The sequence below is a fragment of the Benincasa hispida genome, chromosome 2 (genome assembly GCF_027475165.1).
Source record: "Benincasa hispida cultivar pf3 chromosome 2, pf3_genome.v1.1, whole genome shotgun sequence".
In the NCBI taxonomy this organism is placed as follows: Eukaryota; Viridiplantae; Streptophyta; class Magnoliopsida; order Cucurbitales; family Cucurbitaceae; genus Benincasa; species Benincasa hispida.
Genome location: NC_143479.1, coordinates 33,225,210 through 33,233,791, shown reverse-complemented (window position 1 = coordinate 33,233,791; position 8,582 = coordinate 33,225,210).

Genomic DNA, 8,582 nt, shown 5'->3' with positions numbered 1-8,582 from the left:
CTTCCCAACATCTTCATCATCGACTTCAAGGAAATTTGGGATTTCACCAAACGATGATCTCCATGGAGGTGAACCATCCATTCTCCCACCTGAAACTTCATAATCCATAAGCAATAATCCATTTCAATTTTGCCCAATGTCTCCAACCACGTTACTCCTAAGATCACACCTGCACTTCCTAATGTAGTGCATTTGATCTTTCGTTGAATGCCATTCATAATTATCAAATAATCCAACTCTTGCCAAATTCTTGTCAATTTGTGAAAATATTGTGTAATGGTATCCCCTCCTTGTCGAATATTGCTGAGTTGAAGATTCAACTCCAATAGTCACATTTGATTGATTGCCCCAATCGAAATACATCTAATTGACATTGTCCCATAAGTCTTTCGCAGTGGAATAACACATGGTTGGAACAAATTTCCTCAGTCATGGAATTCACCAACCAAGTCATAACCATGGAATTTTCAACATCCCACATAGAAAATAGAGAACCATCCTTGGCAGGTGCCTTCTTATCTCCAGTAAGATAACCAATCATACAGTTGAACACTTTGTGACCATTGAAGAAAGTTGTCTCCATTAAATCGAATTGTAGTAATTTGGACTTTCAGAGTATGGCAATTGTCAGAAGCTTTGGCCATTCAATGACTTGTCATCTAACGTGGTTCGTACTAGGATCTTTAACAAAGAGCACTAACCAAAATATAAAATATCACAATAAGCTCACACAGATAAATTGAATACAAAAAGAGAACATCACCAGGGGAAAAAAAAAAGTCAAGCCATGGACAAATAGAAACCAAAAAGAGGAACAAAAAAGATGAAGGTTGCCAAACGAACGAATGTAGACGATTGGAGCAAATGGACAAACGACACAAACTTCCAGTAAGAGGTGACATAAACGAAATTGTGGGTATGTGGGTCTTCGAGCAGAAACGGGTTCAAACAAAAACAGAACAAAATGGATCTTCAATAGGGTCGCGTCGAGCGGTCAAAAGGGTTTGAGATGGTTGGTCAACATTCAACAACGAACATTAACGAAAGCAGTGGCAGTGAAGGCGGCGGAAGTTGGTGGTGCAGCTAGGGGAAGGGTTTTTTTCTTTTAGAGCTTTATTTTGTTTTGCTCTAACATCATGGTGGTAAATTAGAATCTTATTAAATAATTCCACAATTTCTTACTTTATAAACATACATAGGTATGTCTTAAATAGAGAGAAGACCCTAAACATAAAAGGAAAAAATATCCTACCAAAATAATCAAACCTAATTACAGCATATTGAGGAATAAATCAACAACTAAGGCATAAATCAACAAGGGGTTTATCCAAAAGAGGCGGAGGTGCTCACATTTTCAACTTTCATGTTGATGACACACTCCTTTTCTCTGTCCATGACAAATCTATACCTTTTGTTGGTTTTGAGGTTATTTTAGGTCTAAAGATCATCCAAGTCTCTTGGTTTGTTTAAAAATTTGTAGGGATGAGGGTTCACCAGTGGCTAAGTTGTGGGGTTGTATTGTTGCCGTATGGACACTTGAGTATTTGAGGATGCCCTTAGGTGGTAATCCAAGGAAATCTTCCTTTTGGCTACCAATTGCTGATAAAATTGAATATAAATCTAGCTTAGTGGAAAAGCTTATCTATATTGAAGGTGGTAGAATTACCTTGGCTAAATCAATCCTCACAAATATACTAATGTACTACTTTTTCAGTTTTCTCTTGCCCTAGCCAGATTCTTAACTCTTGGAGAAGACGATTAGAGACTTTTTTTTTTTTTTTTTTTGAGAGGCAATAAAGAGGAGGGTTAGGGTTAGAGTTATGGTTGGCACGTAATGTGCCCTGAAAAGGTTAGGGTTTTTTGTGAATTCTCTTCTTTGAGAGGTTGAACACATGCTATAGAATCCAAAGAATCCTTTGAAATTAGGCACTCTCTGGAGTATTCTTTGTAACAGGAACGATGAATCATTGATGAATCTCTTCTTATTTTTCCCTTTTGCAGCTGGTTGTTGGGAAAGATTATTAGTATTTTCAATTTTCATTGTTGTTGGCCAAACAAAGCTTCAAATGCCCCTCCTTCAACTTATTGCGATTCTCCTTTTAAGGCCCAGGCCAAGATTCTTTGGTCCAATTGGATGTTTGCTATTTTCTGGAGGCTGTGGTTTGAAAGGACTCCAGAATTTTCTGTAATCAAGAAACTGGCAAGGATGTTTTCACTTTTCAGGGATTTGGTTACTTACTTTGCATCTACCCAACCTTCTTTATCTAATTTATCTTGTAATTGTAGCTTAACTCATATATTCACCAATTGGACCTCATTTTTGTAACTCGTTGGTGTGTAGGATATCTCATATCCCCTGCATTTTGTAAATTTACATTACCATAGGCATGATTATGAACTTTGCTAACCTAGTACTTTCCATAGTTAAATCCTAAGATGGCGTCAAAATTAAACCGACAAAGTATCACCTAGCCAAAAAACTATAACAGGATTCTGAGAAAAGTACATTAGATGTTGAATCTCCCTACATCCAGAACGCCTGTTTTCCTTCCTTCAGACTGACAAATCGAAACACATCATATAGAATTCCTTTCCTTTGCTAAAGCACCCCAAACCCGCCTTCAATTCCAAAAGAAAACTCAAATGGGGTTCAAAAAAAGCAATTCCTTTGATCTCAAGACCAAAACATGTGAAGTAAACATCAAAAGATGAAGCAAAAAACAGAAAGAGTGAAGAAAAAGAGTTGTACTAGATCCGAAGAGTCGGTGGGAGGAGGAATAGTGCGGCGGAAACCAGAAAGAGAAGCATAAACAGTGTTGTTGAAGACATAAGCGCCTCTTCCAGGTCTGAAGTCGGAAAAGATTCCGAGAACTTCACCTGGAGTGACGAACTCAGTAGTCTCTTCCTCGCCTTCTTTCATTGTCTTTGAGATTGGAACAGAACAGACTGAGCTTTTCGATTGTAACTGGCGGGGTGACCTTCCCTCTAAATTTGGTTGCACCCAATTTTTCGGGCGGCGGCTCAACCGCCTAGGGATTGGAGTTGGGGTAATGTATTAGTTATTAAATAGGCATTTGGATACTTCTAGGTTATTATGGTTCGATTATGATAGTTTGTATTTAGGGTATAAATTATGAGGAAGGAAATAGTAAATATTTAGCAAATAATAAAAAAAAATGATGAATATAAAATAATAAAACGATAGTAAATAGTAAATATAGTAGCACGTGGGGTTTTGAAATAGTGTTGACCGTAGTTAATTTGAGGTTTTGAAATATTTTTTACTATAGCAAGAGGTGGTTATTATATTTTGATGATAATCCTTGTCCCAAACGCCCCCTAAGTATCTTAAAAAAAAGTTGTTTGAAAAAAAAGTATTTGCAAACAAGTGTAATGTTTTGTAAAAATAGAGTTGAATTTTTGAGAAATTGTCAAAAATAATCTTCTCAAGTATCAACATTAAAAAAACCAGTACGGTTTTTCAAAGCTCGTTAAAATAGTTTTTCTAAGGTCATCTTGTGTAAGAAACTTGAAAATTTGTATTCGACCACATGTTTGGATTCATTAATAAAATATTAGTTTTACCATTATGCCCTCAAATATTATATTATCCTATTATTATTATGTCACCGTTAGAAACCCATAATTTGGCTGACTCTACAAGTTTTGGTTCTAAATTTCTCACTCTCACATTTTGGGGTTTATTTCTCTTTCGCAACACATCTCTTTGCATAAAATCACAAAAACAAGTACATATCTCGATCTTCCCTTTTATTAAATATGTTTGGTTTCTAAAATACATGCTATTAAAAAAAGTGGTTTGTGTGGTTGGTTACGTAAGCTCGATGTGAACACAATAATCTCGCCCAAGATTTTATGCATAGTGCCTAGAGATTGTTCATAAAAGATTTAATCTCGAGAGAAATTGGCATTTTTTTACCGAGTTTCAGTATTCTCCCTAAGATTTTGATGGTTTTTAGAAACATTTTGTTATCTCTGACTTTTTTATTCAGGATATCTCATATAATTATTTGTTTCAGGGGCAAATGGAAGGAGAGTGAGAAAAAAATATGTAGGGGTCAGTTGAAAGATTTAATTGTAGACGTCGAAATAACGTGTAAGGACTTTCTACAAAGAATATGTATATTACATATAAATATAAAAGGCGCAAAATGGGGAGAATCTTTCATTTCATTTCTTTACTTTGATTTTGATTCCTTAGAATGGCGGTTATCGATATCATTTTTCTTCTGATCTTCACTATTATTTGATGAGCAATGTGGGTGATTTCGATACGAGATCTTTCAACGATGTCACGTAAAGGTATGAATATATGCATATTATGTTTGATTTAGTACAAAATGTTCTTTCCTCGATTCCTTTTATTCCACCATACGGTAATCTTATCATTAATGAAATCGACTAAATATTATCTTCTCATGTTCATTAGTGTATTTTTTATGTATCTTGTGTTCGGAATTTGTGTTCTTCATTGTTTTTTATTTAATAATTTTTTTTCAAGATTTTTCTTCAAAGATAATTGTTAGGATTAAGTATGTGCCTGAAGAGTAGTTAGTTGAGATGAATATTTTCCATATTTTGAAGTGTAGAGGAAACTAAGGAATGGAATAGATATGAGTGAAGGGATCGAATCCCCAGCGGAAGCGTGTGAACGCCTTGCATTTAGATAATTGATTTTTAAAGAAACAAAAAATAGAAAACAAATCATGCATTTGTAGGATGAACATTCAAATAAAACATAGGCATGCTTGACAAAGGAAGAATAGGAGAAGTCACAACTTACCTTTGTTGATTCCTCTAGTTTTCTTCTTCCATCATTGTCAATAATCTCAAACTTCTCTAACGTAGAAGAACACCACCAACGAGATTACCTTGCTATCCTCTAGGATTCAAAGAACTTGGAAGTGTGGTCTCCAAGAACCTTGAGGAGGAAAAGGGTAGAGAATTCTAGTGAGAAGTTAGAGAAAAGGTGGAGGCTAGGTTTTTGCATGATATCAAAACGTTACCTAAAATAGCTATAAGGATCTATTTATATGGAGAAGGGTTAACCCCTTCTTTAAGAATTTCCTTTTACGCCCTTAGTGCTAATTAATTAAATAATATTATTTAATTAATTGACACATTAATTAAATAACATATATTAAATCCTATCTAATATACATTTAATTAATCATCATAAATATTATATATTTATGTTAACCTCCAATCTCCATTATTTCTAATCAATTAATTAACCATTAATTAATTAGTTAAGTAAATATATTAAATCATATTTAATATGGAGTTAATTAACATATAAATATAACATATTTATATATATACATCTCTTTATGAATCTAATTCATATGTATCTAATATTTAAATCTTATTCAAATATATCTCTCATACATAATTTGGATTATAGATCACATCTATAATTAACCATTATATATTAATCTCATTAATATAAAATTCCCGCATTTTATTTGAACAATTTAAATCATTCTTCATTACTATCCTTGATCTAACAAATGGACCTTATGGACCTATAGATTAAAAGCTTCAATGATATGAGATTAATTGATTAAACTCCTTTAATCCAATTAATCAATATTCATTAAGTATCGATCACTTCACTAAAGACCAATAGTTGTACTTTTCGCACTATAGATATATTTCTGTGTCCATGAATATAAGCAATCAACAGTGAGTCGACCATTCACAAATCGCTCATAACAACAGTTGGGTCAAATTACCACTTTATCCCTGTAGTTATATCTAACTTCTTAAGTACCACTGATTTCTCTAATGAACAAATAGTTTATAGTCCAACTATAAACTAACACCTCTCGGGCCAGTGAGAGGTTGAGGTCTCATTGTTCAAGACCTAGAACCATCTATTAAGGGAGTAATTTATCTACTTTCTCAAGGGATGGGAATGAGTAAATTTCATCTTGTGTAGTTGTGTTCCTAACTCCCTAATAAAATAAATCCCCAAAATAGTAAGCTTATTGAATCGGCTGTCATGGTCACTCTCACCCATACAGATCAAGGACTGCCGTCATAAACAGGAGTTCACCACTCACTTTGGATTAAGGTCAAGTCTTCTATAGTCATCCTACTGAGATATTAGTTTCTTCAAATAACGATGTTATGAAGAGAAACTAATTATTTCGCAGTCTAGTCTATGTATAAACTCATTTATACAGGATACCCTACTCACATGTCTCTACATGAACAATATGGTTCATATCGTTTGTAACATTTACATCTCATGTAACAATTACAAAGTGGGTTGTATCCGTATTGTTACAAGGATAAAATACCTTTGATTTTATTAGATAAATAAGATATCTCTGATTAGACAAATAATTTGTATTAACAAAACTATAAACCACAAGATACACTAGATTTAGGACATAAATCCCCAGAATGAGTTAGGAGTTGGGAATATCATCTTTCTAATTTTAATTCCTAGAATTCCATCATGATTTAATTATTTTATGTATTGTCCTTTCATATTAATTCTTTGATGTTAATTTTATTGTATTTGTTCTCAAAAGCATAAATTTGTGTAGTACGAGGTCCATTAAAACTCTTTTTAACTTTTATTAAATTAATAAAATCAAATAACATTATAGTTTTATTCACTTTATATGTGTTATTGATCTAGGAAATTTGACGTGAATCCCCCAACGCGTGTTGTAAACCCTGAACCCTAATTTCCCTACTTGTATGTGTTTACTACTGAGACCAGTATGGTGAGTAGGTTAATGTGAGAAATAATGTCTAGTTGTAAGGAAGAGGGTGGAGAGTTGGAATAAATGATTAAATTTGGAAGCTTGACTCTTGGGTGAAGTTAGAAATTGGCTAAGTGTTGTTAGTGTGTAGCCATGAGTTGGCCTTGTGATGGGCATTGGAGGTGAGCCATGAGCATTGGCCTTACTTTTAAGGTTAGTTGGGCTCTTAAGGAAGCCAAGTGTGGCCGAGTGAGGAGAAGTCATGCGTTGGAATGTGCATGCCAAGAGGAGACATGTTGAGCGTAAGCAACCCTACGCATGGACAAGGCATGCGGCAACCAAGTCTTGTAAGGTTAGTATGTGTGCGGTAGGAAGGTGTTGAGTGTTGCCAAAGAGAAGACGCACGACTGATGGGGCTGTGGCATTGGCTCGAGACTGGGCGTTAAGCCTAGCATACGCACGCGAGGGGAAGTGATGGAAAGGCTGTGCATTGAGGTGTAGCGCATTGACAAGGCCTTGGAGGTTAGCATGCGATGGGGGCTGCGACAAGACAAGCCTCGAGCGTTAAAGCAAGCAGTAGCTTGGGCGATGGCTGGGTGTGCGATGATGAAGCTTGGCATGCGATGAGTAAAGCTTGCATTGGTCAAGCTTTGCAAAGTTGAAAGGGCTGGAGTTGCGATGATGATTGAAGCCAAGAGGAGGCCAAGGCACGAGGCACATGCGTTGGAGTAGGCTTGTGTGAGAACTATGGTGTGCATTGAACTTAGTTGAAGATATGCATTGATAGTAGGTAAAGTAATAAACCTAAAACCATCGATTAGGGGCACCAGCTGTCCTATTCTCGTGAGTTAAGCCCACTTAAGGTGGAGGTGTCATGATAAGAATTCATGAAAGACGGTGGGTGGTAGTATAAAAGGGAAGACGAACTTCAAAAGGTCAGTTTGAACAATTCCTCCATGCAAATTAAGAGTTCTTGGTGTTGTTGGAAAGCTATGTGAGTATAGTTTCAGAGGCCAGGCTACTGGATGAAGATCTCACCAGAATAAGGTCGGAGAAGGAAGAAAGTGACAAGAGGTTCAATTCATGGGCGAATCTAGGTCATCGATGAAGAATTGAGGCTCCAGGTCGAACTACAAGGAATTTTAAGCTGAAATTGTAAGGTAAGCTTCTAATACAATTCTAAACAAGCTTGTAGAAGGAAGTTTCTTGAGATAAGCTTTCGAATTTGAGTTACTGATGAAGAAGTTTGAATATGGAATTCTGTGAACAAGCAGGCAGTTGCTTGGGTTGAATAAGTAGGCAACTCAAAATAGATGCACGGGCAGACGAAGGGTTGAGCACTCCTATCCGTTTAACCTGATGTTTGGGCTGAGAAGGCTTGCGTTGAAGACTAAAACAAATAGATGTTTATGTGAATGACCATGTGCAGTTGAAGGAACACTTAGAGCAAGTGTTGGTTGCATAGTGGGAATGTGTTGGTGAGGTGTGTTGCCTGCATAGCAAGAACCTAAATCTCAAGGAAATTTCTAAGTGCTCGACCTATAGCCAGGTATGTATTTGAGTAAAAGTCTTCTAGGGAAGGCTAAACGCAAGCTTAATTAAGAGTTAGTCTCAAAAGGGAGACCATTGATAATAGCTAAATATATGTTATTGTGTCCACAGGATTGACACCGTTGCTAGAAGCATATCAACCTTTAAGAAGTAGCCTTAAAGTTGTGAGTGACTAAGTATTTGTAATAATTTTAAAGAATCCATGATTTTAAGAAAGATTATTCTCATGCTAGCTATTTTACAAAGTAGTTTTTCCAAGCAAAGTATGAGTTTATGTTTTCCAAAAGCATG